Genomic DNA, 7,928 nt, shown 5'->3' with positions numbered 1-7,928 from the left:
GAGTTGCTGAGCATAATATCTTGTGCAACGTTGTCACATTTATATTTTCACAACTATTATATACACACAATATTATGTTCTACATTTCTACACCTCGAGAATGGGTCGAGTAAATCTCCTGCTGCGCCGCATTCGGACAACTCCAAAGAGTCAAAAGAGGTTAAGATATTCGAATCATGATATTGAAAAACAAGTATATTATTTTAGTGATGTTTAGTTGAAAATTGAGTAAAAATGTAAACTTTTTTGTGGATTTTGGGAAACGAGTAATATGTTTAAACTCGTTTTGACCTTTTGGATGATTAAATTGGAAAATATTCTTCCAACGAAAAAATTGTACGTTCACGTCGAAACCGAACCATGTAAGTGTTACAGGTAATACAAATATCTTGTTTGTGTCAATAAAATGATGCATTTTAATAGAAACCAAACTTATATAGAATAAAATTGAAAATATTAAATAAGTTTCTACTTGATAGTTGATAGTTATATATTTAATGTAAAAACATCATTAAAACCTATAAGTATCTTTAAAAAGTTGTGGAGTTGCTTAATAAGTATCGTATCGTGATATTTAAATGTTGAAATTTATTGTAATTTACCAGGGGTTTTTGTCCCGTTAATGTTTTTTGTTCTGCTGCTGACTGGCTTCCTTACTTTTAGTCGAAACTAAAAAGTGTTTCGGAGTAATCCAGGCGAGCCGTTCCATAAAAATTTTATTATTAATAATAATAAAATGATGGTGAAAAACTCATCGATAAAAATATTAACGATTAACCGCGTATGTATACACTATTATGTTCTACGAACATACGGAAATAAAATACTATCAGTGAGTACTTATTTGGATCATTTGGTCGAGAGGTCTTGGAGTATAATATAACATTCATCGAATCGTAAATCTTAACCCGTTTTTGCTCTATACGTTCTTGTCGTGTAATTTATGAGTCGTTTCATAAAGTATTATAATGTATAATAATATATTATTATACGCAAGGTGTGAGCCTGTTATTGTACCGGTGCGCCGTCGTCGGGTCCACTATAATATATTATGGAAATGTTGTAACTCATAAGATATAAGTTATAAGTCTACACCATCACCATGGTGATCATAATAGTATAATACTCTATGTGCACGTGTGCGTGTATATTTATGGGACATTTCTTAAAAATTATGTTGTTAATATTGTATAATAAACGGTCATTTGTATTACGTCCAAAACTCCCGATATTCCGAAATGATAATGATTGTGATTAGTAATTCTAATTAGGTATCTAAATAATACACTTATTAATAAATTATTACATATTACACATAGGTATCTACGTAGATAACTTACTGCAGCTGTGGTAAAAATTTTATTAGGGCTTTTACGATAATATTTTAATACAAAAAGTGCAATAAAATTATTATTGTATTATAGGAATATAATATGCATTTAGAGATAGTTTCAAAAAGTTTATATTAATTAAAAATTTTAATTTAAAAATAATATATTAATATATAGTAATATAAGGCAATATTACTTTGGAAATATCGTAAGTATTTAAATTAACGTTTACCGGTAAACTATAGCAAATACAGATATTTATTGTCTCGTAAGTTAAATTTGAACAAATACGTTAGGTATAAAAATAAAAAATTGAAGAATTTATTATTTTATTAATGAAAATAATAACCATGGTTTTCTAAATAGTTTGTAGTTTTATTGTTCTGCAAAGCTTTACTATAATTATACGTTTAAAATTTAAAACATTATTTTTCTCAAATAATTATACAAAATTATTTGTTGTTATTGGTATATTCAGACATAGTTTAAAAGAGGGCTGTTAATTTAAAATTCATCAATTTTTTATTTTTTAACTACTTGACTAAAAAATGATATGCATATTTTCATTGTGAACTAAGCTCATAAAAATCATGAAAGTTTTTAAATTATTAAGTAGTTAAAAATTTTTAATTATTTAATAGCCCAAGATTTAAACAGAAATCTAAAACTATCGAAAATTATTTTTTAAGACATTTAAAGTTTAAAGTTTAACAAAGATCACCATTTAAACAGAAATTAACAATATTTCTTTCAAAGGTTTTTGATATAATTTATAAAGTATTAATCGTAGACGAAATTGAAATTTTTTCAACCTAACCTAGGTAACTATACGAATAATATTATGTATTATTATTATTTATTATTTTATAGTACCTATACTAATTTTAATTTATGTTAATTTTATTATACTACAAACCTATTTATACTTTCAATTTAGTAGTATCTGTGTCTTATCAATAGAAAAATAAACTATCTTTATTTAATATAAAGAAATTATAAAAAAAAACATTAAAAATAGTGCAATAGAGAATAACACTTTGTTTATGCTAAAATCTTTCTTGTTGAATTATTCAAATTAATTCGGACTACCGTATTACTAATAGTAAAATAAAAATATCATAAAATAATAGATTTAATAATATAGGCTAACAGACCGTCTTCGCTCGGAATTGTTTTTCATATTATGCTATGATTTGTCATTGAATTCAAATTTGGCACATCCATTACAGGCCCTAACTTAAATCTTAATGACGAGGTATCCTCAAGACATATTAGCGACTTTCCGTTTTTTTACGTTTGAGAACTCAAATTTTTAATAAATATTAATATTCAATAGGATAATTGGTATAGCTTGTAATTAATAATATAATTTTACTACATATAAATTTAGAACAATGTAAACAGTTGTGCTTATGTCATAACACTCATAACCATGGACCGCGTTCATTACACATCACGGTTTGCAGTTTTCATTATACAACTTTAACGTTTTTAAATTAAGTATCAATTAATATTTTATAATACGCTCCAATGTATTAATGGTTACCATCGCCGCGCGGGCTGATACATTGTTTTATAATGATTATCATTATTACTACACGTCCGATGATTGCGTTTCACCATATAGGCAGCATCCAGTTACTATAATAATAATAATAATAATAATAATAATAATAATAATATTATACGTTCGCAATGTCGTCTGGACACAGTTTCCGCAGCAGACGGTGAAATGGGCGAGTGGCGAGACAAGGGTCACTGGCTATTGTGGCTGCGGGCTACGGTACTTGGACTGACCCGGGGCCTGGGGGACACCGCGGTCACAGCGAACGGTTTCTTTTCTCCCTTTTTTTTTTTTCTACACCGTGTGACTCGTGTGTAATGATGACCAATGAGCATTGGTTATGAATGCGTCCCACCACTTATTACTATTTACTAATCGCTCGTACACGAAATATTCATAATTTAAGTAGATAGGTTTATACCTGTTTACTCAGTTACTCGGTGTCCACTAGTCACTACTAAATGACAAACACATACTCGTGAAATCGTGACTCGTTTTCGAGAATTGAAAAAAAAAAATAGTTGTAGTTTTCCGCAATGCCGTCGCTGCGGTCGGTTGGGCTCGAACAAATCGTGAGAACGAAAAAAATTATCTACGCCAGCTGACCGGGGCCTGCTGTGTTGGTGGCGGTTGAAGTGGGAAACGGTGTCGCTGGAAGGGGTCGGGGAGTGCCGAGAAAATCGTAGGCGAACACGCTGTGTACACATACAATATATTTATATATATATATATATGACGTACAGTATAATATTATTATATTATAACAGGCGGCGTCATCGGCGGTGGCGGTCGGGAGTTCCGAGAATAGATGCTGAAGGTCTCTTGAGCGTGCGTAGGAGTTCCGAGAAGCGCGTCGCGTTATAAAAATATACTAGCACACGCGCAAATGCGCAAGCGCTTCGGACGAGCGCACATGCACTCACGCACGCACACACGCACCTTCCTAGCCACCGCCATAGTGCTCTGGCCTCTGATTTTTGCGTCCTGCATTCGCCTTATTCGCATTTCCGGACACCCGTAATGTAATTATACGAAAAGCGAGCGATTGAACTCGACTATGCAAAAGTGCGCGAACCACGAGAATCGTGATGACTGCACCTCTCTCCTCATACTTTGCCGATGCTTGGCGGTAATTAAATCCGGATTCACTGCAATTATCTACGTTGTCTGTCGGGTACCGCGAAAAAATAACCCTATATTAAATTGCATATTATTTTTAACATTAAAAAAAAAATTGTTTTATGACCTGATTTTACTAGTGGCGTTCATATTATATTTACTATTTTTAAGAAGACGCTTCACCTGCATGCAGTCAAAATTTGAAATGTTCAATTTAAAATGCTCACAACTCATGGACGGATCCAGGGGGGCCTAGGGGCTCAGGCCCACTCCAGACATATTATTTCTCAAATTTTTTTTATAATTCTTCAGATCCTATTGATATGATATTATTATATTTCAAATCACTAATACGTTTGATAATATAATATACCTAAATATATTGTACAAGGTGGATATAAATATATCGGAATAAACGAAAATGTAAATAGACGTTTAGATTTTATTATTTAATTTATAGATATTATATTATATTAAAATAATCATTAATTTATTTATTACATTGATAAACTATATTTACTATTATGACAAAAAATTTAAATTGTGAATAAAGTACCTATAAAAATATTGTTTGTCCCCCTCTCCCCAGATCACTGCTCTGGATTCGTGCCTGAGACATAACTTGATTTAAAAAAAAACTCATATAATATCTGGATAATATTACATAGAACGTATACAATTTGTTATGTTATTTGTATGCAAGACGAAGATAACGTATATAATAAATACAAATTTAATGGACTAGAAAGATACCTATAACTTTGTGTCATGATAATATAATATAATTTGTAATTAGTAGAATTTGTCTTGTTCTACTGTGCATCGTGTACTGCAATGTCATAATGATGTGCTTTCGTTGAGACATCTTTTTTTTTTACATCGTTTCTGTCTGATTAATAATTACTGATTAATATGAATAGTACCTACGAATATTTTTTAAAACCAGAAATGCAAAGAAAATCATTAATTGGAGGGAATATATATGTTATGTAAGTTTAATATGATAGAAATATTGTAAAAAAAATTAAAAAAATAGTCACAAATGTTCAAATATTTTGAAAACATCATTGGACAAACTGCGGAAAATTCAAATTCATCATCATCATAATCACTTTCCATGTCAAAATGAAATTTGTGCTGTAAAAATCAAATGCAAATTAAAATACGAACTAAATTATCAAAATCTACGACTGTACAGTTATTTTCAGAAGCTTTAACAGAGAAACTAAAACTACATAAACTTCAATAACTTCTCTATTCTAAAATTTTACTTAGCGACAAAAAATTTGTATACAAACAATTAATTCGTTCTGCATTGACATACGGAATTCAAATCTGGGGCTCAACCAAAAAATCAAACTTAAATCTTCCCCAATTCTTTCAGTTGATTATAGTCTTCGTCTTCTGACAAATGCGCTTTGGTATGTTACTAATCATACAATCCATAAAGATCTCAACATTCCAACTCTTATTACCCTCGCTTCTGCATACTATAAAAAATTTCATTTTAATACAAATAATCATTCAAACTTACTAATTTAAAACTTTTCCTCTAGGACTTTCCCTGATAACCCTCCCCGTCGACTAAAACACAACTGGCCTCGTGATTTACTTCGCTAAATAAATGAATAAAAAAATAAACAATTTGAAGTAGTGTCGATGGACGCCCCCTTTAATCAAGCCTCCAAAAAAATGTAGAAACAAATTATCAAATTTACTTATTGTTTTATTATATTACAGATTATAAATACATACTTATTTAAAAATAAAAAAAAGCTGCAACGGGTTTTTCAAAAAGTATTTTTGAACAATTTTACAAAGAAAAGTAAAAAAAAAGCCATTCAAAATTAAAGAAGTCAGAGTTTTTCAAAAATACCTAATAATCTAAAAGATACTATGCAAAGACACCGTTTCACTATCGTATTTTAAACAGCTAATTTATAAAAAAAAATATAGTAGTCGAAGCAGAAATTGTATAAATTTCAAGACCAATAAAAAAATAAAAAAAAAAAATATAATTATTATTAATCATAACTATGTAACTATATATTAAACAAAAATTGGAATATATTAAAACAGTAAATTAAATAAAATCAACATAATAAAATAAGTTTAATTATAAATCATTATAAATAATAATTGTATTGTAGTTTATGGAATGTTTTTGAATATGAAACATATTTATTAATTGATAACCATAGTAAAAACAATGAAAGGGTTATAATATTCAGTACCTGAAACAATTTGAAGCTATTTTAGCTATTCACATTTGCAAATATACCTGGTATGTAAATAGACATTTTGGGTTAGCATTGAAACATTTTTTTGCAATTATTCATCATAAGAATTTAAAAATATAATGAATTCATGACGGTTCTTTTTTGTTTACTCGAAAAAGAGTTCACTTTTTTCACTTTATGAAAAAAACAATCTTTTTCTAAATCTACTATACCTTAAAATTGACTTTAAAAATGCATTAATAAATAAAAAAAAAAAATGTATTAGGGAAACATTCAATTATCAATGAATGTTTGAAACATCCATACCAGAACACTCACAAAAAATTAACACAGTTAGGAAAAAAAGTTATCAAGAAGATTATGATTTCAATAATTGTTGTGGTATATTAGATGGTTTAGCTTTAATGCCACTAACTAGGAGATAAGAAGATGTTGACTACCTATTTAAAATTAAACATACTTCTTGATGCTGATGAGTTATTTAAATATTTTTATGAAACCTACGTGATTGAATCGAGTCGAATTATTAAACAGGATGTTTTAAGTTTAACTGTTTGACGTTTTCCATCGATATTTTTTTTCAAAAATTTAGAATATTTGCCAAAAAACACTTCAAAATAATCATCATATAAATGATTGCGAGTAGTGGAAAATCGATTTTGTCATTTAGTTGGAAGAAAATACCCATATACTTGGACATTATAATCAATAAAATAAAAAATGAGCTATCGGCAGCGCGTGCAAAACTTGCCCTCTAAAATGTTTAAAAGTATCCAAAAAAAAAATGTCTGAAACCTAATGTGAACAACTGAAATGGACGTATTAAAAAATATATATATGAGAAAGCTATTGTAGATATCTGTTGCGACAACATATTTTTTGTTTATTTTATTTTTCATATTTATATATTGTTGACATTTATTAGGTTAGGTATTAAAATAGTATACTATTTTACTAAAAATTGTATGAAATTCGTTTTATATATTAATATTGTAATATTGAAATTTTAATGGTTATATTATTTAATAATGATCATTTTTTGATAGAAAAATGAATTCTAATTTACATAAAAAACCATATACCTTAATGTTTTTAAATTATATACTGACATTAAAAGCTTATGAATATTATATTATATGTTACAAACAATTTTTTATTATGGGGTTATTTTTTCCGTGGTTACTTACTTTTCCGCAGAGTTATTTATCAGGGGAATCGTCTGTCGTGCCGTTATGTCCTTCATCATACTCCGATTGGCCTTATTGTTCACAAACATGCATTACTAGGAAATTTCAAAAGTTAGTCCAACTTAAACTTTTGGACACGACACGATAACTGATGGCTTAAATGTCAACCCTGCTTGAGAAAAAGAAAAATAATAATATTTTTATTTTTCCGTGCAATATTAAAAATATAACTGAAAACACGTATTTTTATAAACAATTTTATTTTATTTTGTAGGTAACGAAATGCCAAACCGTTAAATCTAGCATTTTGGCTTATAAGTTACTAAAATGTACAATAGTACAATATGAACCAGAGGTATCTAAAAAAAACTAAAACTTATTAATCATTTAATATTTTATGCAATATATATATCTTGTGTTCAAATGAATGCCTTTTTTAAAAAATATCACGTTTAAACCCAATTATTAATTAATATCAACATATTAT

The sequence above is a fragment of the Melanaphis sacchari genome, unplaced genomic scaffold, assembly GCF_002803265.2.
Source record: "Melanaphis sacchari strain LSU unplaced genomic scaffold, SCAv2.0 Contig221_pilon_pilon, whole genome shotgun sequence".
Classification (NCBI taxonomy): Eukaryota; Metazoa; Arthropoda; class Insecta; order Hemiptera; family Aphididae; genus Melanaphis; species Melanaphis sacchari.
Note: the sequence above shows the minus strand (reverse complement) of the source record.